The sequence below is a fragment of the Lissotriton helveticus genome, chromosome 5_1 (assembly GCF_964261635.1).
Source record: "Lissotriton helveticus chromosome 5_1, aLisHel1.1, whole genome shotgun sequence".
In the NCBI taxonomy this organism is placed as follows: domain Eukaryota; kingdom Metazoa; phylum Chordata; class Amphibia; order Caudata; family Salamandridae; genus Lissotriton; species Lissotriton helveticus.
Window position 1 is genome coordinate 1,755,314,792 of NC_136065.1, and position 26,984 is coordinate 1,755,341,775.

Sequence of the window (26,984 nt, forward strand, 5' to 3'; positions counted from 1 at the left end):
TGATAGAGGACCGCAGTGGGGGCAGCCAAGCTGAATCCATTCTAAGACAAGTATAAAACATACACTGTGCAATATGATGTAGGCTTCTCCAAAATGTGATTATGAACCCAAACTGGCTTTAGTATATGGGTATTGGCCATTTTGTGGTCACAAACGCTGTGATTTTGTGAATCACAGGGTTTGCAACCCTAAAATGGTTACTTAAATCTGGCCAAAAGTGTTGCTCTATAAAACCATTATTAAACACCTGTTCATCATATTTCATCACATTCAGTGTAAAGTAACATATGTGTTGAGAATCGAATATGTATGATAGTAGCATTTAGCACAGAAATTTGACATGATCAAATATGTGTTCCCTGTATTAAAGTCCTACAATAAGATGAGATCTGAATTGATACCTATGTGAAAAACCTATGTCTCTTTGATTTGCTAGATGATAACAAAGAACACCTCACCCTGGATATGATTTCATCAAAGAAGGAGTGCAGTAGAAGGAGTATTGTCATAGCCTGGTCATCTTTACCCCTCATTTTTACAAGCTTTAGGGGAGAGAGTGGTATTCTTGTCTGTTGTCATGCTCATTATATCTTTGAACCTGACATCAAAACACACATAAACCATTATTTACCTTTTAAACAGACTGGATGTGTGGCTATATCAGAAACCACTAGTAATCTGATCGCTTTATCTGTATCAACGGAGAAATCATCAGCCCTCGGAATGCCTCGTCATTGCTCCTTTGTTGACTTTAAAGAAGCTTTTGACCGGGTGCCCAGGGGTCTTCTATTGTATAAACTGCAGAAATGGGGAATTCCTCCTGCCCTTTTAAAGGCAATAATCCAACTCCATTCAAACAACTCCATTCAAACACTTGGATTTGCATAAAGTTGGGAGAGGGATCTCACATCTCAAGAAAAAAAAAAACCTCCTGTTGGGTCAATCAAGGTTGTGTACTGGCACTTCCCCTTTTTAACCTTTTTATTTCTGACTTATCTCAGTTATTGGACAATGTTAATTCCCACTATCCGCAACAAGACAGAACCTGCATAAGTAATATGTTATGTGCGGATGGTCTTGTTTTATTTAGTCATACAAGGGTCAGTTTACAGAGGCTTCTAGACCAGCTGCTTCCCTATACAGCAAACAACGACCTGGAATTACATTTATCAAAAACAAAGATAATTTCTTTTGGGAAACAGAAGCAGCTGAGTGGCGGGTGTTTTTTTAACGGCAAAATAGCAGAAATTACGACATCCTATAAATATTTGTGAGTTTACCTGGACCGAAAGGGAACTTTTTCAAAGCAGAAGGAAGTGGTTGAGGCCAATTCCCTGTCACTCGAGGCAGCCTTAACAAAGCGTGCGAGGCAGCTACTTGGACAAAGCTTAACCCCGCTCTTAACAGTAATGAAAGCTAAGACCATAAAATACTTATCATATGGTCAAAAGATAATGCTAGGGAGCAATTTCAAAATGGTGAACAAAATAATAACAATAATTTTTATGCAAGTATGGCACCTGCCGAAATCTTCATCCCCAGCACAAAAAGGACTCGAGTCTGGCTTATTAGATCATCAAGGGGGTGCGGCAAAGCCTTCATCAAGCTGTGCAATAGACTGCGTAATTCGCGGGAAGGCAGTCTTGAGGCTGACTGTGGCAAGAAATATCGGCCAGCCAAGTAGGTCAAAAACATTGACACTACTTAGAACACTCTTTGCATCTGATTGAAGTAAAGGAATACTGGGGAACTAATCCACCACAGCAGCCCCTAAAAATATCCATCGAGAGAAAAGTCTGACTCTGGTCCTTTCCACTCAGATAGGGCAGTACTGGCCAAAAGAAAACATGCTTGGACAGTCCTGGCAGGGTTCAAGCACTTACTCTGTTCTATGGAAAAAAAGGTGCTTGGCACTGACGATGGGTGAATGGCCTTTTTTGCAATATCTTTCAGACTGGCATTGTTCAAGTGTCAACATCAAGTGTAGGTGGTGTGGGTGCCACCCAGAATAGATTGAGCGTGTGGTATGCGTCTGTCCCATTTTACTGATCCAAGGATTCTGCTGCGGGGCGAACTGAACAAACTTGGTGTCTGATTGTGCCGACAAGCCATCATAGCATCCATGAATCCAGAAAAGATGATGCTCAAAATCTGGTTTACCAAATTTGTTTCAAGAGAGCCAAAAATCTCAGCACAACAGGATCGCAAGTTCCTCCCCTTCAGTTTGTACATCCTTGACAAAACCCAAGTCCACGCAGATCTTTCGAACCTTTAGAGATAAGTTCCAAGTTAGCCTCCCATTTTCTTTTCCTTTTCCCCTGTCCATACCGAGACTGTTCCCAAAAATTAACAATGATGTTTCAGTTCCTGCTGGCTCACACCCTCCATCAGATGAACCCTGCCTCTGGGAAATTGTGTATCTTTAGGGGCAGATTTACAAGCCCCTTGCACCACTTTTGCGTCATTTTTCCCATGTTACAAATTACTCAAAAGTGGCGCAAGGGGCTTGTAAATCTGCCCCTTAGTCCTTGGGACACTACGCCTTAATGAAATTTAGAATGCTATAGTCTTTTTTAACTTTTGTATGAACAGCTTGGTTCGTATTTAAAAAAAAAATAGATATACAAAGTATTTTCTAATTGTAAATATTTTAAATAATCAAACAATAAAGATACGTTCAAATATAAAAAATAAACAATAAAAATACTCACAGTTATCCAACATCCTGCAGGTCCTTCTCTACCATTTATTGCATTAATTTCTTCGGCATCCACTCCTCTGGAGTTTTCTCATGCACTCTCCAGCATTCTGTAAGTCCTGTTCCTGGTTGAGCACAACTACAGCCACTCCTCCACCTTCAACTGCTTACATTTCATCTGCCTTCTCTTTTCTGGGATCGTGTAATGTGTTTTGTGTCCACAAACTTCTAATAGGTTATCTTCTTGGTGGAGCCCAACAACCACCCCTCCTCCACCATCCACTGCATGCTTGTCTTCTGTATCCACCAAGCGTAAGTCTTCTTATCTGTTATGCGCATTCTGCAGCCCATCAACCACTTCATTTGTACATATTTCTTGTTCTTCCTGTCCTCTGGTATCTTGTTTTGTGTTCTCAGATTCCTTACTTGTGTTCTACTTGGTGAAACCCAACAAGTACTTCTCTTCCACCACCCTATGCACACTTTTCTTCTGCCACCTCCATTTGTATCTTGCTATATCTTTCTATGTTTAAGTGTTGTATAGGCTTTTCTCTTGTTGAGGCCCAACAAACAACTTCCTGCACCATCATCTGCATGTATTTCTTCTTAATGGCCCATGTTTCTCTTGTTGATTCTTCCAACTTCTAGCAAGTCCTCCTCTCGGTGGAGCCCAACAACCACCCCTCCTCCACCATCCACTGCAAACTCTTGCTTGTCTTCACCTCTGATTTATTCTTCTATGAGCTCGATACTCTCCAGGATGCTTCCATTCTTCCTTAATTCTAATCTAGTTTGACGTTCATCATATTACCGCCTTTTCTGGCTTGATCTTGTCCTTCTAGAAACAGCTTTTCACTTTTTGTTTTTATCCCATTTGGCACAGTCCTCTTTTGGCTTTATCCTTTTCTCCTTTGAACCTGACTTGGCTTGCCTGTCTTCTTCCTTGATTTGCTTTGCTGCTTCTGTTTATGCATGCTCTAACATGTATATGTTGTAATGTTTGTCTTCAGTCTTGCTTTGCTTCTGGTTGACTCTTCTTGCTTGCATCTCTATGAGTCTGATCATCTTCTTTATGTATTCCTTATCATGCGTCCCCTATTCACTTCTGCTTTTCATGGTTGCTAGTTTATCCCTCTTCTATTGATCTCGGCTTCTGCCCTTATCTTCCAAGTTTAACTGCTTCATGCCACCTGTACCCCTAATCTTCTGGCATTCATTACTTCAGGTTCATTATCTTTGAACCTACAATAACGTTCTAAAGTTGCTATGTTTCTGGTATTTTCTATTCCAAGTTTAAACATTCTATGGCTCCCTAAACTATGATGCACTTTTCCTGATACAATTGGATGGTGTACTGTTATTTTGGTGATTTGAACTCTTAATATATGCCTGTGGGGTCTTGCTTTTAAAGTTTTTTTTATCCTACAGTCTGTTTACTGGTCCACCTCTTACACAGATGTCACTGCCTCTTTCACAACCAATGTTTCCTCTCTTGAGTTGACCTGAAATCTACACTATATTGTGTGGTTGTAGCTGCACAGCCCCTGCTCCGGGGCTGAGTGATACACACTTTTGTTTTCTTTGACCTTAACTATTATGACAAATGTGGTCTACGAGTGAGATGACACCAATCCTGCAAGGCTGTGAACAAACTTGCTAACGCAAGCTGTCCTTACATCACCAACACAAAGTGCTTGGTGAAAAGAATATCTCAGTGAATTACTTTCCTGCGTGAGTTGCGAGTGTGCAGAAGAATTACGTTAGTCATATATTTTCTCAAAGATGATCTTTTTCTGGTACGTAGCCTGATACTTTTCCTGCTGTTTCTTCACCAGATGCTGGTCATGTAACATGCATGTTGGTGTTGATGTGAAGCTGACTGTCATCCTTGGGTGTTGTGGTGTATAAGTAGATGTCTAGCAGGAGAAATCCCCATGAGACATGCAACCATCTTCTTCCACAAGCTGGATTTGGGTATATCGCACCACTCAATGGTGCTTCCTCTCACGCAGTCAAATACTTTCCAGGTAATAATGCCACTGTTGAAATTTTTGATAATAATAATGAACACATATGTGCAGAGTGCATAGTGAACTGCTGGCAAGTTTATCTGCTGCTTATAGGTCAATCATTAAATGCCGAGACGAAAGTCTTCCACTCCTACTATTCCTCCAACATCTTGAATATTGGTAATGTGCTTTATTGCCAAAGGAAATTCCAGACTGCTGAACAGAGACACAGAATAATTGCCATATGGGACATCTTTTCACAGGTGTGTTGTTTCCTCTTCAGGCATATGATCATCGAATGCTCTTACATTGGCAAATGTGATCACAAGTCAAGTTGCTAAAATATATATCCTTCAAGATTTGTAGGAAGGTGTTGTAGAATCTCATATGTGTATCAAAGTTTGTGAGAGGGACTGGTACTGCTCCTGCATCACCTTCTCTTGTACTTCCCATTTTCCGTTGTCTGTTGACACCATTGCCTCTGTATCCTCTTATGTTTATGCTTTACTTGCCCTATTATTAGACTACTATGACTGCTGCATTGCAGTAATGTGTGCACTAGCTACTTGCTGAATTGCACAGTTGTGCATTACAAATATATATATATATATTTAGATATATATATATATATATATATATTTCTCACTAGCCTTTTTATTGTATCCACTATGCATATCCGAAGTTACAGACATTGTTAAATCATCACATCATCCAAATGAACATTTGCTGTGGCGTGCTGGGGCCCCCTCTCAACTATAGGAGTATTAAATAAATGAGCACATACATAAATAAAAAAATTGGAAACAAAAACAACATGGTCAAGGAGCGCTGTACGAGGGCATTGAAATGAGAGGGGCGCAGTTACAAAGGAATGTGACAGCAGAGATAGGGCATCATGTCAGGTGCTTAGCATCACAGACAGAATACCCAGCTGAGTGGCGAATAGTTGGCAACTCCAGATAAGCTCGACTTAAAGTTAGAAAAAAAGTCAGTATGGCACCAGTGCAAGTTTAGTCAGTCTTCATTTGTTTCTAGTGGAGCGTCCAGGTAGGAAGGCCTCAGAAGACTTTATTCTCCCATATAAACATCTGTGGGTTTGGAATGGTTAAAATACAATTTATGGGGTAATGGTTCAGTGTAATACTTCTGTGAGCCTCAGCACCTTCCAGTCTTCAGTGCCAATAGTGAGATGTAGCAGACATTGTTATCTAAGGCTGAGACTGAAGAGTTCAGGGTAAAAGGCTGTTGACAGGCTTGGGGGTGGAAGGATACATCCTAGAAGGAATCCCCAACAGAGCGACAAAACATAATACTTATAAGCTCGCCAACAAACCAAGAGCATGCATTTCCCCAGATTGCATCAATTCTGATCACCCTTAGACAACCCACTGAAAGAGCATGTAAACTGGAATGTCGTCAAGAACCATGGTAAGAAACGCACTCTCCCATGCCCAAGAACGCGATTAGGATCCAGCCGCGGGCCGTGAAGGGAGTTACGGTGGGGCAGGGAGGCGGGGAGGGGGAGGGGCAGTGTGGAAAGAGCTAAAAACCGGCATATGGATAATTACAGGTAAGTAAACAATTTAAATAATAAAACGAATTTCGTAGCGCGCACTGCATCGCATTTTACTACCTGTAATTATCCATATGCCGGTTTTTAGCCCTCTCCACCCTGCCCCTCCCCCTCCCCGCCCCACCGTAACTCCCTCCACGGCCCGCGGCTGTTAGGATCAACAACATTGAAAATTGCAGCTGGCAACTGCAGTTGTTGTGTGCCTTTCCCACTGCATCTACAAGAACCAATGTGGATAATGGCTGGAGGATGGCTTCTCGCCACCTCTCAATGTTCTCTCTAATGTTGCTGCCCAAAGGTTTCCTGAAGGTACTGTGGAAAGACAATTGGCAGCAAACTACAACTTCTGCTGTTTTTGCTTTCTCCTCTCAATGCAATACAGTTTGCTAGAAGCTGATAAAAGAAATTGAGAGGGGGTCAACAAAGCAGCAATAATCCTGTAGAAACCAAGGTCTACAGAATTCCAGTCAACCAGTGCTTAATTTGAACCGGTGTTCTACGGTGCTCGGCACCGGCTCTTAAGTGTAATCACTGCCACCCATGACAGTCTGGAAGAAATCAGGGGGAGAGCATGGGATAGAACAAGGGGGTTGTCCGGTTCCCCAAAATGATGCTAGACTTAATCAATGTGGACGGACCCACCATGTGTATGTATTACAATCACTGTAGTGTGAACATGGACCCATTAGGTGTTATTTAAAGACCCCTCACACACCAACCTAGTTGGTGTCATGCTTCATCATTGGGGTCCCAACCGGGCGGCCGAGTGCCCCCCGGTTGTGCTACGACGCCTGATTACAGCGGAGCTGGTGTTGTGCAAATATGTGATGTGAGGAATATTACTAAAGTTGAAAATATCTCTCAGAATCCTTGCCTCAAATTCTAATATTAGCGGCTCAGGATATGGTTAAAAGTAATATGTGCAGTGCAACTATCCAGGAAATTTTACCGTTAGTTGACTATGTGTGGTGGTCTACATGTTTCAGCCCGTTTAAAAAGTGAAAGGGCTTTCGTCAGGCCCAGTTAGCGATTAGTGAGTGGCAAAGGTGAAGGAAGCCACGTGAAAACCTGTGCAGTACCTACACAAGCGCAAAGGTGTGTGGTATAAGTGTTGGCGTACTCACAGACACTTGAAAAAATAACCTGTTGGGAAGGAAAAGACAGGACAAGACATATAGTTTCTCGCAACATAAAATGCAATCTTATGGTGGGAGCGATCGCGCAATGTGAAATAATTGCGCGATCATGAGCCAGTGGCTACAACAACAGGGAGGTGGTGCTGCCCTTTGGAGCCCATAGGCTGTGCATGCTTATGATTGCCACGACATGCGGGGCTTACCTATACATGAGCATAGGCTTGTGGGAGCATGCGCGCAGTGTAGAATGATGACGCGTCCACCAGCAGGCCAGAGGCTACAGCAACAGGGTGGTGGCGAAGCCCTGTGGAGCCCATAGGCTGTGCTTGCTGTGGCACATAGTGGTGTGTGGGGGCCCCTACGAGGTTGTGCACTGTGCTAGGCGGTAATTAGTGCCAAGTACAACACTATACATTCGTGTAACTTTGTGAATACACGATGGATTAGGACTGGATAAAAAATTAAAAACATGCACATTGGTTAAGTCATAGTTACACTATTTAAAGGTATGCGGCAGAATATCGAGGCTCGGGCAGGGGGTTCTCTTCCGACGTCCCAATCTGCAATTGAAAAGCGCCATAGTGAGCATGAAAGTGTGGGTAGGCTCTAAAATGGCTGTCAGTATTGGAGCGGGGACGATACAGGTTTGCAGCGGGACACTCACCCAGACCAAGTAAGGCAATGCGCGCTCCAATACTGCCAGTCATTTTACTGCCTAGCACAGTGCGCAATTATTTCACATCGCGCACTAGCTCCCACCAGCCTATGCTCAGGTGTAGATTAGCACAGCATGCTTGAATATTTCCGCATGACGCTACCAGCATGGGCAACACAACCACAGTAGTAATCATGACAGTCTGCTATATAGTGGTACTGAATGTCGAATGTAAGGATAAGCAAAACAACAGCCATTTATTAATGCAATATACATAACAAATTACTAATACCTGCTGCCAAAGCCATTCGTATAGCTATTGTGGCCTGGAATAGTCTGAATTGTCTCTATCAGCTGCCATTGAAAGCACTGGCAGGGGCTAAATGCAGTGCAAGCTGCCAAGCTGCAGGTGGCTACTGACGAGGGCCCTGGAACATTTATTTTTGCAAATTAAGCACTGCAGTCAACATGTAATTTAAAAAAAACAATGAGCCCTATTCATATAAAAGTGTCCACAAAGGCACAGACAGAGATTTACGCCTGCGCTTATGTGCACTTTTATGCTGGTTACAATGTCCAAACGTTCTCAAAAGTATAACTGGAAAGCTGTCAGGGTACAGCTTTCCAGGTGAACTACTGAGAATGTTATGTGGCGTTATTAAAAGTCTTATATTTTTCCTGTGCTGAGTTCTAGATAGGAGAGTATAATGCACAAGTGAAAGGCAACCTTCTGTGCAAAGTCACACTTTCCCTTTCCCTTTGGAAAAAGATTTTCCGTGGAAAAAAAGGTCTTCTTCCAATTCCAGTCAAATGTGCCGACCGTGAAAAGAGAATTAAATCTAGGATCATTTCCTGGATGAATAGGGGTTGGATGGAAGTTTGTGGATGTTCACGAATGTATAACTTTGAGGGCATTCCTAATCTGTCATAGCAAGCAATGCCTTTGAATATCCTTTCCCCACCCTTTGAGTGGAATTTACGAGCCATATATATATTAGGAAATAGACCTAGGCAAAACGATTATTACACAGACGTAATCTGCAAAAATCTGAATTTTCAAACCATACGAATTGCACATGTTTTTTTGTTGCTATTATGTGGTTATGCGCGTGTTGCTTACTGTACACCTGCAGGAAACTGGATTGAGCAGATAATGTGTGGGAGGAGACATTTTCTTCTCAAATAATTAATCTGCAGGTATATTTTTAACATGAGGCATCCCTTCATGTTAAATTGTAATAAAAAATATGTACAAGTACGTTTTGCAATATTCATCAATTCCGCTGAAATGATGCGTATTAATAAAAAAATGTATCATAACGCTGGTGGTCTTTCACTGAATCTGTTGGACATGAAATTACCCATACTCTGACAGCATGGAAAAACCATACCAACGATAAAATGTTGCTATTAAAATCTCGGAAACATAACATTTATTAACATTTTGAAAGATGTAAACAACCTTGGGTCTTATATACAAACTATTTTGTGATTGCAGACCTTGCAATTTACAAAATTACATATTTTGCAATCTCAAAATGGCTGTTCATTATAGAGTAACCCCATTTTGTGCATCATAAAAGCAAAATGGATTTAGGCCCATATTTACTAAGATCATGTCCACACAAAAAACTATCATGACTGCAATGGAGGCGCCGATGTATCGTGGCACAAGAATGCCTGTGTTGGCAGCCACAAGCGCAGCACAGAGAAAAAGACGAACCGCACCATTATGTTTGTAAACATGGCACAGTGCAGCGCTTTCCAGTTCATGCAATGACTTGCTGCAATGCACTATATGAACTGTTAGTAAATCTGGACCTAAGTACATAAAATGTTATTTTAAAGGAGATACATTGAAATGTGTTGTACACTTATTTGTCACAATCATATTTTTGTATTATAATTTTGCAGATGTATAATGTTTTTAAACTTGATTGAGGTTTTATTCCCTTTATAATTAATTATTTGTATTCAGTCTTCCAGTCAATTTTGTATCTATCGACAATTTGGAGGAATTAAATGTGTGCTTGTCTGGTTTTATACTGATACACAGATAGGGAACAACAATTCTCAACCTTATTTATTAATTCTTATTTTTTTAGATACATTTTACTGTATTATTGTATATACACGATTGTGGTTCATGGCAAATGATATAAAGTATTCTACACATAAAGTTATGTTCTAAATCACGATTATATATGGGTGTTTCTGATTGCAATTCAGAATTATACATTTACCTTTTGGGGATGCAAATACAAGAATGGCGGTCTGCTGCTTCTGGCAGGCCATCATCTCTGTGTTCGAAGCCAATTACAGAGGGTCGAACTAGTTAGCTGCCTAAACAATATTCACTAAGCAAGTCGTTCTATGACTCCTCAATGAAAGGAGATTTATTTTGTGATGCAGCCTAGCCTACTATTTGCATCACAAAATTAAAGAGTGGTCGCAAAAAGCTAATGCACTATTTACAACCAGTCTTCTTTTTAATCCTGACTAGGTGAATTTTCCCTACACAAAACTACAGAAGTACATTATGTTTCACCATAGTCGAGTCAGATAAACGGTTATGGGAGAAAATCAATCACCTCACTATCCCAAAAAGTGAAAGATTTCGAAGTATGTTTAAACCCCCGGCAATCCCTCCTCCCAAAAACCACATTGAAAGCCTTGGTAACTTAATCACCCCTAGAAACAATTGGTGGTAATTCGGATTTACATATTAGCCTCTCGAGTCAATGTCAGCTCAGGCAGCAGGCGGTACCTGCGGTAACTTGCACAGAGGGGCAGTTTTCGTGATGAGTGGTTTATTGAATAACGCAGCAGTAAAGCAAGCTTCTGTAATTTCACTGATACTCGGTAGATCTCTGGGGGCAAACTGTATGCCAGCAAGCGATACTGCTGAGGGTGATTAAAAAGGATATATTTGTGGAAAACAATGTTTTCCTCAGCGTTCGAAATATAACTTTTCCGAGCGGAGAACGTGTATATAAGCCAGCAAATGGGAACGAACATGGCCTGGAGGCTGTTTTCTGCAAGGCCCGTCTATCCTTACGGAGAGATCACATCGATGGTGCTCTCAGAGAGACATTCTCGTCTATTTGATAAGTGTCTTCATTTTGCATTGTTGACTTTTACCATCCGCTAATCTATGTTCCCTGACTACATTGACCAAAACAACTTTTCCCACACATTTGCGGTAAATTACGTCTTAATTTCTTTCTTTTTTTTAAATAAGCAATTTGCAGTGTCAAATGTTTATCTTTACTATGCGAGCACTACTCAGTTGTGCTGGTGAGCTTCTTAATTAAGACAGTTTCTGCAGCCAAAAACGTGTTAAGCCTTCCATGATTTAGGAAGCCTCTGTGGCTCAATGGCCGTCTCTATACTTGCCCATAGGATGAGGGATGAGCTGCCTTCTATTATCTTAAGTCTATCTTTTATTATCTTCCTTTCATGAAGAAACCTGGGGCCTCATTTATGAGGCTGTGCGTCACTTTTACGCCGCCAGTGCGTCACTTTTTGTGACGCACCAGTGGCGTAAAAAATGCACCTTGTTGCGCCATATTTGCAAAGTGACGCATCTAGGTAGATGCGTCACTTTGTAAACACCTGCGCCACATTATACCTGCACCAGGTATAATGTATGCAAGGGGGGCGTATTGACGCAAGGAAGGGTCGTAGAAGTGACGCAGTAAAATCTATGAGATTTCACTGCGTCACTTTTAGGACGTCGTTGCGTCAAAATCTTGCGCCTGCCTCACAGCAGGCGTAAGACTGACGCAGGCCCTTTCACATGGGGCTTGCCCCATGTGAAAGGGCGCATTGCTGGTGGTGCGTCACTTTTGTGACACACTGCAGCAATGCGTCACTTTTGCGCTTACAAATACGTCAGAAATACTGACATATCTGTAACTCCTTGCGACATGATGCGTCATACATTAAATATGACGCATCAGGAATGTCGCAAGGAGTGCGCACTGAGAAGTGAATGCATCGCTGCTTTCACGCAGCGATGTGTCATTTCTCATAAATGAGGACCCAGGGGCCTCATTTATGAGGCCGTGCGTCACTTTTACGCCGCTGGTGCGTCACTTTTTTGTGACGCACCAGTAGCGTAAATAATGTGCCTTGTTGCACCATATTTACAAAGTGATGCATCTAGGTAGATGTGTCACCTTGTAAACCCCTGCGCCACATTATACCTGCACCAGGTATAATGTATGCAAGGGGGGCGTATTGACGCAAGGAAGGGTCGTAGAAGTGACACAGTGAAATCTATGAGATTTCACTGCGTCACTTTTAGGACGCCGTTGCGTCAAAATCTTGCGCCTGCCTCACAGCAGGCGTAAGACTGACACAAGCCCTTTCACATGGGGCTTGCCCCATGTGAAAGGGCGCATTGCTGGAGTTGCGTCACTTTTGTGACACACTCCAGCAATGCGTCACTTTTGCGCTTACAGATACGTCAGAAATACTGACGCATCTGTAACTCCTTGCGACATGATGCATCATACATTAAATATGACGCATCATTGGTGTCGCAAGGAGTGCGCAGTGAAAAGTGACGCATCGCTGTTTTCACGCAGCAATGCATCACTTTTCATAAATGAGGCCCCTGGGGCCTCATTTATGAAAAGCGACGCATCTACCTAGATGCGTCACTTTGTAAATATGGTGCAACAAGGCACATTATTTACGCTGCTGGTGTGTCACAAAAAGTGACGCACCGGCGGTGTAAAAGTGACGCACGGCCTCATAAATGAGGCCCCTGAAACCTTTCTGTTTTGTGATTAAGTAGTGTATCCTCAGGAAATTGGGTATATTCCTTTGACCTTCATCACCAGGAGACTTTCGGGTATAAATGTGCCTTATTATGACATAAAATAACACAGCACAACATAAAATACAAAACTTAAAAAATCATGTAACATTTAACATCATATAGCATAACGTTCATTGTTACTGCTTAGTTATTCCAAGAGTGAAACTCTAATATATTATGCTATTCTCATTTACATTTCCTCCCACCACCCTTTTCAAGGCATTGTAACTCATTGTCTAATTGATCACTCTTTCAAACTGACCCAGAAATGCATTACTCAAACTGGACATACAACTTAAACTGTATGTACTTTAGTTGGTATTTGGTTGGGTGTTGTTACTAGAGAGTTTGGTACATGTTAACATTTTGTAAAGATTTGTGTGAGTTAATGTGGCAGTAAACTGAGTTTGACATAGGAAGATCTTTGTGGTGTTATATATGAATGGGTGGTAGGGCAAAATCACTTTTCCACATATGTCTCACTTGGCGGGAAATCAATTGTTTCCACTGCTCAGTCAGAGTTTTCTGTTTGTTGTATCTGAAACGCAAACCAAGTCAATGTCTTATAATGAATTGCTGTGCTTGCGAATATTGTGAATGTATGGTATGTTTATTCGAGCTATATATGTATGGTTCGTGTTTGTAATTTGGTGTGGTGCCTGACAGTCCTGATGATATTCTGAATCTGCACGTCTTTTTATTGAGTATTTTAGTGATGTAGGGGTATATTATCAAGGGTCTTATCGCCACTTTAGCAGGACTTTTTCCCGCTAAAGCGTCGATCATTTTATCGCCCTATTAGCAAGCTGTCACTAACAGCAGTTAGCGACAGTTTGTAGGCGATAGCGAGCGGTTTGGGGCCCACTTTGCATGTCAGCGATATTTATCGCTAATGACATGCAATGTGGGCATACCCAACCTGTTAGCGACTGAAAGCAGTCGCTAACATCGCTATCGCCTATTATCAACACAGGCGTAGCGATAATAAAAATTGCGCTAAACGCAAATATCGCTGAAAACTAACGCCTGCTCTGACCACTTTTTAACCTGTATATCCAATGGGAGTTGGATATTCAGGTTAAGACCCTATTGGCGTTAATGCCTGAATATTGCTGGATTTCCAACGATATTCACACATTAAGCCGCTGTCGCCTGATATTTTATCGCATTTGAGATAAACGTTGCTAAGAGCACGTTATCTCTGCGATTTAATCCGGCGATCAAAAAAGTGTCCCTAAGCTTATTTAGCGATAAATATCGCTAGTTGTTGATAATGTGCCCCGTAGTTCTGTCTATCATTTGGCATTTGAGTATTATCATTTCAAGTTGAGTTTGGAGCAGTAATGTATTGCTAAATATAGAATGCCAGAGAGAATCAAAAAAGGGGATGGAAGAGGTGGTGCTGGTAGGCACCGAGGTGGGCACGTCCTCCTCTTGTCAAAGTTTTAGTAATCACAAAGGTCCACCTCGGAGAGGTTTATTGTGCATCCTGTTGGTGTTGGAATACACATGATGTGTTAAAATACCCCTCACACACCAAAAGGGCCCTTGGTGTCATGCTTCATCATCGGGGTCTTCCCGCTCGTCTACCGAACGGGGCAGTGCTGCGACAAGCGACTACGCTGGAGCACCTTTTGAGTGAAGGTGCTATGTGAGTGAGTGGGAGTGAGTGTCAGTAGGGTCAGGGGTGATATGGTGATATTTAAAAAAATACCTGGCCTAGTGTAAAGAAAAAGTATTTATTAAGCACTGGCTGGTATTATTAAAAAACGTGATGTCGGAAAGATTAAGCTGGTTAGTGTGCTAGCTTTCCTGTGCGGGTCAACATGTTTCGGGGCACCATGCCCCTTCGTCAGGACCGGGGTCAGATCCCCCTGTCACTCACTAGATGTTTTGCCACAGTGCGTGTACGTACCCTAAACTGTAAGGTAGTAATTTTTATCAATGTGTATTTATATTTTATACACCCTAGCTAGTACTGGTATGTTTGGTTGTATGCTAGGTTGGTAGGGGATCAATGCCCCATGAGCCAAAACTGAACAGACGGGTAATTGGAGGTCCAATAAACCTCCAGCCTCGTGGTGCTTCCTCCTCTGTTCATGGCTTCCGTGAATATAGAATGCTGCTGGAACTTAAAAAAAAAGCTCAACTATTGGTTCCTGAGTCTGTGCTGTAATGGATGGCTATGGTGTATTGATTATTAGGCAGTATGTCTGTTGTGGGATTAGATGCGAAGATTAGTAAAAGATCAACTATCTATTGTCAAAACTGGAATCACTTTTGTACATTGTGATTTAAGTGATTCCTTCAGAGCCTGAACAGTCAGCCCTACTTATCCTTTGGAAGGAAAGCACTAGAAGAAACAGCATGATCATTACATTCACAGTTACACTGACCATTCAGAAGTCATATGAATGAGCGAACATGAGAGTGTGGTATATTTTTGCCTGTGGTGCTTTTTGAATATGCCATTGACGGTACTTAATTATGCCACTGGTGCGTGTACATATGACAGTTTCAGATAATGTACTGATTTATATATAAGGATGGTTGAATACTTTCCACGCCTGCTAAATTTTGGCAGTTCCCTCGCCTTCACTTATCAATCTGTGATGTGTTAAATAAATCAACAGTGTTGCTTAACCCCTTCAGCGCTCATGACAAGGTCAGCTCGTCATGGGCGTTACCTGCGCTACGCGGATGACGAGCTGACCTTGTCACGTAACGCTGGATTTTCAAAATCGCAGCGCGCAGCGGGAAAACCGCTAGCGCGCATGCGGTTAAGAATGCTCCTGAGTGTCTTTGTTGAAGCCCTTTGCTAAGGGTGCAGCTTAAATGCCTGAGGAGAGCGGGTAGTGGTAGAATGAGAGATGTCACCGTGGTGACTAGAAGGGCTCATGGGTTCTGCTTGTGGACAGAATGCTGATATGAAGATTTATCCTCTCCATACCTATCTTTCTTTTGGAAATATTCTCCCAAATATAGAGGGACTGCCCCCAGTATCATAGTGTTGAGTTTATGCCACTTTAGCTAAGGAGCGGCACTTGCAAGTAAAAGTGGTGAGGCGAGGGAATATTTGACAGACGACTACGGGAGAAAATTAATCATTTATTTAAATTTCCCTTGTCATCATCTGTCGAGTCCCTCCACCCACCCCACCACCCCACTGCCCTTACCCGCATGGACTGCTCCTGCGCTTAGCTCTAATTCTCTACAGCCATTTCCCTTTACTGAAGTGCGTAAAGGAAAGCCTTAATTTTGATCAGTGTGAAAGAGTAATTTAGCTTTTATCCACCATAACCAAGCCGACTCTCCGAATCAACACATCTACCAGTCTGTAGATACTCCACATTTAGAAGCCCTCCATAGTGAGCCTCGACAGTCCCAGGCTATGTCCTGCCCTAGGCTCAAGAGACCCAAAGAGAGGGTCTTTTACTGGCCTGCAGTAAGAAAAGCTACAGAACTGTCTGAAATACAATTACTGTGTTGTTAATCCAGTGTTAGTCTCTGTGAGGTACTGGGTTGCGGTTGCATCTTTCAGCATCTCTCCTCTCACTCTCTAAGATACCGGTTAACCCAAATCTAATAAATCTGATAGGTGGATACTTGAGTTTCAACTTATTCAAAGAGGGCAGCCCACAGGGCTTTGGAATCGCTGACCGCTACTAGGATGGCCCAACCAGTTTGCCTGTGATTGGCTTCAATGTTGACTGCCCCAAAAACTGATACGATACAGTAGTAATTTATCTTCTGGTACAGAGGTACCTGCTTTTACTAGAACATGCAAATGGATAATTTCTTGTTCTAAGTGTACCTTAAAATCAGACTACATCTGTAAACTGAACTCAAGGAAGAAGCTTTTTTAATTGTTTTCACCATCATAATACATACATTTATTACCAGTTTGAACCACATTAGAAAAACATACGGGAATAAACAGAAACGTCCTAAGGAAATGATATCTTTAATCACTGCCTTTCAGGAAAAATTTACCCTTTAACTATAATCCATTTTCCATGTCTATATAATGCAGCACCAGATAACGTGGCACATTACTATAATCGTAATGAACCGTGATGGCCCCAGACCGTACACATATCCAAACCTTTCAAAATGATGAGTATATATTATTTATAATTTCAGAAATGTCGATATTTTTCTCTCTTTATTGATATCACTAATTTACTAGGCATGGTATTGCAACAGTTGCAGCTAAATGAATCTCAAGATGTTTTTGTTAGCTCAACTTCAGTGGTTCCCGAGCAGAAATATTACTGCTACATTATCTGACATTTCACCAATATTGCAATTTTGTATTTTACTCTGATATATTTATGGCCAATTTGTTTTATCTGCAGATGCATTCTTGTTCATGCAGGTTGTGTAGAGCTTGTTGACACTATACAGGGAGTTAATTAAGCATGAAATGAAAAGTTTAAATAATATATAAACTGGAAGGGAGGCGAGAGCCTTAGCACAGGGAGGTGGTTCAAAGAGGCTGCATGTTCAACAGCGTCACGCGCGGGAGATCAAACAGCGCGGCAGCTTCACTCTGCAGGAAGGGGGGCCCTGGTGTATGGCTCTGCAACTGTTGGATCGTTTTGTTATAAATTCTTCCATTAAAAAGGCACATTTAATCCCAAAATAATGCAACACGGAGCAGCAACGTTAGGGGTGAGAGCACCGCAGAGTTTGGCGGTGCTGCTCCCTTCCCTAATGCACAAGCAGGCTGCCTAAAACCAAGCACACACCTTTGCACTATGCTTGCACTGTAGTGCAAAGGTGAGAGTGGGATGTCTAGTATAGGTTTTGTACTGGAAAATACCCATAGTATAGAAAACTAAGCTCAGACTGACTTTAAAACTTTTCACACATTGGATGCGTTCTGTAAAGTGCTGCTCATATGACATGTGAGAACAATGAGGGAAAATAAAAACATTTCTCCTTGTTAGTGCCTGCTTCAAGAAGGGTTTATATTTTGGGCACAAAGTACAACCTGTGGATTTCATTACATAGGGCTTTCCCTCAAAAAAGCATGGCGGTAGTGAGGCATCACTTTGCAGTGGGGAAAATTGTTGATAAATCCGCCCCTAGTGCTTGAAACACTACATCGACCAAAACCAGTGGTGTCTGCCGTCATCATTGGAAATAAAGACCAAATAATGATTTAGCGTGCTGGTGTAATGGACCAAAAAGTATGGTATTGGCATGGTATTGGCATTACAACATGTCCCCTACCCTTCATGCATTCCTGAAATGCAACAGAAAAATATTAGATGATTTCAATTCTGTGACAGGATGCCACCAGCCAAAGGCTTTGGGTAAAAGCACCCACATAAATCATATATGGTAGTTAAACTTTAAATCCATAATGGCACACCGCTCCTCTCTCTTATTGCATTAGACCATGGGTACTCATAGTACGGCCCGCAAGCCTTTCTTGACGGCCCGCGGACCTTGCAGAGGTCATACCTGTGTTTAAAAAAAAAAAATGATATTGTGTCAGGAAACACACAGTTTGCAGCAGCCCGGACTCTCAGAGACTCTCCTCTGTGGGGGCCGGGCGATTCCAGTGATAGACTGGAGCTGCAGGAGCCTAGGAGGTGAACAAAGCCTCATTAACATGTTAATGGTCTTTTAAAGACCTGTGAAGTACTGGGGTGCGGCTGTGTGTGTGTGTGTGCCAGGGACGCTGTCTCAGCCCTGGCTGAGGGCTGACACACACACAGGGTGAGATGAGGGAGGGAGAGGGAGACAGAGGGAAGGAGAGGGCTCAAAACGGATCAAAAGTTAGCCAAAAAAAGTTGGCAACACGTTTTCCCATGCAGTGGAGAGGCATTTGCAAAGGCTGAATAAATCATCAGATGGGATTAATTCCTCGAAAATGTATACCTCAGAAATACTTTGGTCCCAATTACTGGTGTCTCTGGAATTCCGCATCAGTATTCTTGCATCACACATTGAAGTACCAATATTATGGTTACTAGTGAATTACCTTGCTGGAACTGGAAATACAACATTTCCACAGAAATCCTCCATTCTTCAGCTTATTCACACCCCGCAATTTCACAGACTTTCAGAGGGGATTATTGCAAATGCAGTATTCCCCTATTAATAACAATTGCCAATTTGTCTAGAAACAGAATCCGGAATTTCACAGGATACAGGATGGGACCTTAGTGATGTTGATGCTCATTTCTTCAGCAGGGGGCTGCCACAAAAGGATCACCAACAACATTTCCTGATCACAGTGACTGATTCACATCTAGCACGAAGATTAAATATGGCTGCACGCAAATGAGACGGGAATAATAAACAATATATACAGAATAAAAGAGAACACTGAGTTTAGCGGCCTGGAGAGATTATTTTGGTAGGAAAATATAGATGTCCATGACGCATTTTGTTTAGCAGACACTATTTAAAGAGTGTAGTACAAGTAGGCAACGGAGACCGTTCGTTTGAAAAAGGGCGGGAAGCAGAGAGAGGCAGTCAGGGGGAGTCAGCGGGAGTGAGACGGAGGGAGAGGGAGGGAGACAGAGGATGACAGAGGGACGGATAGGGAGACAGAGGTAGAGGGAGGGAAGGAGAGGGAGGGAGGGAGAGGGAGATAGAGGGAGAGGGAGGGAAGGAGAGGGAGGGAGGGAGAGGGAGACAGAGGTTGACAGAGGGAGGGAGACAGAGAGGGAGAGAGAGGCAGTCAGGGGGAGACAGAGGGAGGGAGACAGGGGGAGGGAAAGGGAGGGAGACAGAGGGTGAGGGAGGGAGAGGAAGATCGAGGGAGAAGGAGAGAAGGAGAAGAAGGGAGAGAGAGGGAGAGAGGAAGGGAGAGAGAGGGAGGGAGGAAGGGAGAAAGAGGGAGGCAGGCAGAGATTGACAAAGAGAGGGAGACCGAGAGAGGCAGTCAGGGGGAGACAGAGGGAGGGAGAAAGAGGGAGGGAGACAGGGAGGCAGGGAGGGAGACAGAGGGAGGGAGAGAGACAGGGAGGGAGACAGAGGGAGGGAGACAGAAGGAGAGAGAGAGGGAGACAGAGGGAGGGAGACAGAGAGGGAGGGAGACAGAGAGGGAGGGAGATAGAGAGGGAGAGAGACAGAGTGGAAGGGAGGCAGAGCGGGAGGGAGGCAGAGCGGGAGGGAGACAGAGCAGAAGGGAGACGGAGCAGGAGGGAGACAGAGCGGGAGGGAGACAGAGCAGGAGGGAGACAGAGCGGGAGGGAGACAGAGGGGAATGGAGACAGAGGGGGACGGAGACAGAGGGGGACGGAGACAGAGGGGGACAGAGAGGGTGACAGAGGAGGAGGGCGACAGAGGGAGGAGGGCGACAGAGGAGGGAGAGAGACAGAGGGACGGAGACAGAGGGATGGAGACAGAGGGATGGAGACAGAGGGACGGAGACAGAGGGACGGAGAAAGAGGGATGGAGACAGAGGGACGGAGACAGAGGGACGGAGACAGAGGGACGGAGACAGAGGGATGGAGACAGAGGGATGGAGACAGAGGGACGGAGACAGAGGGATGGAGACAGAGGGATGGAGACAGAGGGACGGAGACAGAGGGACGGAGACAGAGGGATGGAGACAGAGGGACGGAGACAGAGGGATGGAGACAGAGGGACGGAGACAGAGGGAGACAGAGAGAGAGAGGGAGACAGAGGGAGACAGAGGGAAGAAGGTGACAGAGGGAAGGCGACAGAGGGAGACAGACAGATGGAGACAGACAGAGGGAGACAGACAGAGGGAGACAGACAGAGGGAGACAGATGGAGGGAGACAGAGGGAGAGAGATAGAGAGAGAGGGAGGGAGAGAGAGGGAGACAGAGAGAGAGAGGGGGAGGGGGAGAGAGAGAGAGAGAGCGAGAGAGAGAGAGAGAGAAAGAGAGAGAGAGAGATGTGTATGCCGGGTCTGGTGGCTCCGCGAACGAAGGCATCTGCTGCAGGGACCTGTGTTCAACCTTATGGTCACAATTTATTTTTGCTTTAGCCCGGCCCCCTCCCTTCTGACCCCGCCCCCAATGGTGTGGCCCTCAGCCACAAACCATGCTGTAAATTTGGCCCCCGAGAGAAAGTTTGTGAGTACCCATGCATTAGACCCTCAAGTTTAATGCGGAATTCTACCTATGCCAAAGTCAAATTACAGAATGCCCTAGTTGTGGTATGACTCAGCATTCTTCGTGCCTTGTGGGATTCCCTCTACATAGGCATAGCCCGAAAACTCTCACACCCCATGCATGCTGTATCTCCAGATAATTGTGAGTCACAGAGTATATCTTCAGCAAATGGCATAAAGTTGCAAACTCCCATTCCTCCATGTGCAACGCTAGGACAGTTTAATTGAAAAGGACTCAGCAGAGCAATGTCAATACAGACTCACAGATGCATGTCCATTTTCAGGCCATTTCCATACTTTATCTCTTTCTGTCCAGATTTTTCTTTACATTTTGGTAGTTGAGGTCGCATTTTATCATGGAGTATTTAATTTTCTATGTACTTCATATCTTTATATATTCAGAACCAGTCACGGCCGGCATGAGTCGAGGGTGAGTGAGTGGGGGTATCGCACGGGGAAGGGATTGCGCGGGGATGGGAGGTTAATTTATTTAAAAACATAAAAATTCAATTTACCATCTCCTCCAATCACGCATCGTGTCTCCTCTTCATACAGCAAGGAGGCTGCCTCCCTCACCTCCACTAGGCCAATCACAATACTGCAATGGCAGCATTGCGATTGGCTAGGACACCGACCCTACAGGCGTCTAAGGAAGCCATTTTCTCTATGAAGGTTGCATGAGGGCTACATAGAGAAAATGCAGAGTGCGTATGACTGGTTTTGTTGACCCTGGGGCCAACCAAACAGTCAGCGCACTCAGAGTGGGCAAACCACTCCTCTGCTGGACTCCTGCAGGACCACGCCCTTGCGCGTCCCCAACCAGGGATACCCTTCTGCTTTCTCGCAGTGCGAGAAGCAGAAACATAAAATGGTATTATAAATACCATTTTACGTTTCTGCTTCTCGCACTGTGAGAAAGCAGTGAGGCGATGCTCCACCGCCCACATGGAGGAGCCGCCTTTGTTCAGAACTACAAGTGCCAGAATTCCTAGAGAAAAGCTGGACGGAAGTAGCTTCTCGTAATCGGATGGGGATAAACAGAGAGGTTTGCATGTGCACAGAAATCCATTCTCTTCGCACACTCACTGACCGGTCCACTGTGAATCAGCCGAATGCCAGCTGCAAGGCAGGAAAACACCATTCCAGGAACATTAATGAAAACAGACATTTAACTTGAGATAGCGAAGCACAACACAATCTATCGCACTTTCAGAGGTGAAAACTTATAACTGTAACAAGTAGGCTTCTTATGAGGGGTATTAACCCAAACCACGAAGAGTGAATAATACACAAAAAAAATGAAAAAACTTGAATGATTAAACAAACCCCATAATTCTAAATAGGTCTAATTTTAGTAGAGGACGCATTTTATACTAAACATATAACATGAAAAAACCCAAAAAGCAGTGCAAGCAACATTTTTTTCTCGTTTTGTTGTTCTTGTGCGTTCGCAGTAAACTTTTAACAATAATGCCAGAGTTACTTTAAATTATTTTCCACAAATGGTGCATAATCACGTGAAGTGGCATTTTGCATAAAAGCATAACTTGAAACTCACTAAATATGTGAATTATGATGGCGTAATTTACATTTTGCTGAACATTTTAATTTAATTCTCCCCTTAGGATACCTATGAATGTCACACCACGTCTGTAACAACCTCATGTATCAAATTATTTACTCTTTACAAATACTTTTTATTATTAAACAAAATCTTTAACCAAAACTAGTCCAAGGATAGAAAGATGCACAGGATTTTAATGACGTGTTACCAAACACAATGTCCATTAATATATAATCATCGTACAATATATATCAACGAATGCTATATTAGAGATTACACTTTTCTTATGGACACATCACAAAATATCAAACAGTGTCCTATAAAAACCATCCCAATACTGTGCAAAATAAAAAAAACTGTAGAATAAAGAAAAGTTACATTTTGCCCAGGTCTAGTGCTAGCTTGAATGCAACTGGTGATAAACATGGCACCTCTTAAAATTTGATCTGTACACAAACATGCGATTTCACATAAGTATATCAAAGAGAAAAGGGTAGATAAGAGGAATTTTCCTGTGGGGAGGCTCGTCCTCCTAGTTGCAAATAACGAGAAAAAAACAGGAGCCCTACTCCATAGTATGTGGTGAACATCCTACAGAAAGAAAAAGCGCAAGGGCTCTTTTTGTATAGCCCTCACCCACCAGGGTTTACCCTTTGGTGGTATGCTTTGTCATAGGGTTCTTCTTGTGCCGCTGCGGAACGGGGCATACTGCTACCTGTGAGATTCTTTGGTGCAGTGAATGGTATACATCAAATGAGGGTAAATAGGAGTTGGAGGGGGTTATTTTGAATTAAACATACCTGCTGGGTAGGAAAGCTGTGCTTTATTCTGTTCTCCAGACGGTATCATTAAAAAGGGAAGAGATGTAGAAAGTATTTGTGGGGTTAACTACCCTTCTTTCTACATGGTCTACATGTTCCAAGCCACTCTTCCCTGCTGCTTTCGTCAGGGTCAAGGGTTACACTCCCTGATACCACTCCTCATTAGACTATTCAAAAATAAGTTCCAGAGCGGAATGGGAAGAACCCAACGATGAAGCATGCCACCAAGGGTTAACCCTGCTGGGTGAGGGTTATACAAAAATATCCTTGTGCTTTTTCTCCCTGATGGAGGTTTAGCACTCACTACGAAGCATGGCTTCAGTTTTTTCAACGCATACATTATTCCCACAAGAGGCTGCTACGAAAGACCAGCAATACTCGCAGTGGTTGCCAATTGATGAAATCACATTATCTTCCAGCCTTCATGGGTCTCATCAGACCAGAAATAGGTTAAGGAGTGGGAGGAAGACTCGTGAGACACCAGGAGAATGTTTTATTATATGTCACTGAGTACGGAACAAACTCATGCTTTGGCTTGGCATTACTTTTCTCACTAAAATAGTGCCTGCTGTCAGCAAAAAGATGCTTGCCAAACCGATGAAGATCTCTGAATGCAGCAAGGTTTTTTTCTGCAATACGTAGTAATGGAGCCTCCCCTGCTTCAGTACTTTGATGAAGAGCCCATCAACCTCAGAAATCCTTCAATATATGCTCTTTCACATCTAGATCGGTTTCTTCTTACTGATGTTACAGAGGACTTTTCATTCAATATGAATGATTTTTTAGTTGTGTTTAAAAGCCAAAAATACATACATACACTTGAAATTCCATTGATTAAAATCTATCTAGTTTTCTCCATGTTCTTTATTTTCCATTTGACAATATTGAATACAAATTAGCCAAATATGAGGAAATTGCGTCTCTGGTGTGGACTGTGGTTGCAATGAACTGTGGTCTTGAAATACATGGTGTTTCAAGAAGGATGTATACAATCCCCTTGCCAGCCAGCACCATTTTCAAAACTAGATGCATAATTTACAAAGCTAGCAATACCTGCACCCTGACTTATCTTGTAAACAAGATCACCATCATGGGTGGAACTAACCACACCTACACCCAGGGCACCAGTGGGTTGCAGACTAAGTAGTGTAAAAAACACATCAGGACTTTTCCATGTATGCACCCAGCACCTGGAACAACATACCTGTATCCGTCAGAACAAACTAAATGCTGCTTCGATTTATGAAAGAGTGGAATAGATACATCTTTATTGAACACTACATCACAATGCATTGATCACCCACAACCCTGCTTCCTTTCCTCTTACTCATTGACTTAATATTGTCTTTGGCCATATACATTACTGTGCTGCTTTTTGGCTAGGTTTGAGCAATAGAAATAACATATAGAGTGCTATACAAAGAACTTCCAAGTATACATTACATCAGAACACAAAGCATCAAATTACCTGAGAGGACTTACACTTACACTTAATGTTTACGTCTTTGAAACATACAGAAACGAATTGTGCAACTACACATTCTCCAGATAATGGTACTGCAGGGAGCCCAGTGTAATTCAGGACCAAACAAAAGATCAAGCAAAAAGCAAGATAGTATCGTCAAAATGTCACTTCCAACTGCTGACGGCAAGTCTATTCCACCAGAATAGTGATTACAAAATGTTGTGGTGTCAAAATATTGAGACTTAAATATCGAGAACCAAAATATCATGAAGGTAAGTACAGGTTTATTATAATGCACTTCACATATGTGTGGAATAAGAGTGGTAAATATACTCATCTATATGCACTTAAATTCACAATATTTTGCCCTGACGTTCTTTTGTAGTTCATAATCTTACATACAACCGAAAGCAAGACATTTTTCCATTTTTCACCTATCATTGATTACAAATAGATTCTATCCACCAGGGCTGGACTGGGAACCAAAACCGGCCCTGGCAAATTGCTCGCTCGCCCCCCCCCCCCCCCCCAGGGGGTTGTGGTTGCCGCTGAGCTCTTTGCCAGGGCCGGTTTTTAGTCGATTTATTTACTGGGCCGATTTTGCCCTGTAACAAATACGGCCCCCAGGGGCCCCAAACAAGCCCCCCACCCGTGCGACGCACCTGGGGATTACCTGGTGCCCGCTACGGCCAGTCCGACCCTGCTATCCACTTGTTCTCTTATGAAAATGCAGGGTTCCCTTCCTGAGAATATAAAGTTCCATATTACATTCTAAGCCTAAACTCTGCAGATCTAATAAATATTGCCTAAACATTCCTATATTGGCAAAAGTACTAACAGTGCACCATTTTTTATCGGTTGTAGGATGCAAGAAAATCACAACCCGGCTTTGATCATCTAGCCATTCACACCTTTGAACACTCATACCCACAGGACCTCTAATGCAAACCATCTGCAATCTGGTCACAAGGCAAATAACAACTGTTAATCTGTGCTTTCAACAGAAGAACATTCAGTATTTAACATCCCCTGATGATGCAGTGCACTCCCTGGTGACCTTGTGTGAATCTTAGATGGGAGCAATTTAAAGAGAGTGCAGCAAATTAATTAGCTCTCTTTGACTGATTCGGAGAAACCCTCTTCTTTGTTGTTACAGGTGCTGCTCATTCTCTATACTGCATAGTTATAATATGTTCTCCTCATCTTAGATGGCATTATATAAAAAAGTACCATGGTATACTTTTGGTAATAATGAAAACTATCAAGATTCGCTGTTAACTATAAAGATAAGCAAAGAAAACTGAAATATATTGCATCTGGAACTTGTAATAAACAAGTATACTGTATTAGCTATTTTTGTCCATGTCTGGCCTATTCCTAAATTGATAGCCAGATGTCTTAGAGATAGTGAGATCTCAGAAAGCATTTCACACATTCTGCTTCACAGCATTGGCAGATGTTTACAGTATGATTCGGCTTAATTTGTGGATAGTTGTACTGGAATCTGACAAAAATCAGAAGATAAGAACTTAATGCAATTGTTTGCTTTTTGTATTAATGTTCATTAACATAAAATAACTCATGTCAAGATCTACTGCTTAAAAATATTAAGGAGCCCATTTTCAAAGAATTGGTGTAGGGCAGCACTGCAAGTCATTTTGTTGAGCAGCCCTATGCCAATTCGAAAAGGCAAGAATGCATCATATTTACAACAGCTTTCAGCTTTCACACAATTAGCAGCAGACAGAGGCACCCTTGCACCATGGTGCAACGGTGTCTGTGTTGTTAGCGTGAATGTTTTTGTTCAGGAAGAGACACCTTCCTGCACAAAAACAATAATAGGAGGCGTTTTCCTCTTTCCAGGTGTGCTGCATAATGCTGAATGCAGCACACCTAGAAAGAGAAAACAAAAGGAGAAATAATGTTATTTCTCTTTGGTACACCACCCCGGTTTGGGGTGCACGGTTTTAACACATTCCATCCAAGATTCATGCCATGTTGTATATCTGGGAATGTGTCTAAACCTATGGGCGTTGTGTGGGAACACCCACTGCAACTCCCAGTGCACGCCACCTTGACACACTGTGAGGCAACGCAGCTGCCTCACTCCATATCTGTAAGGCCATGAAAA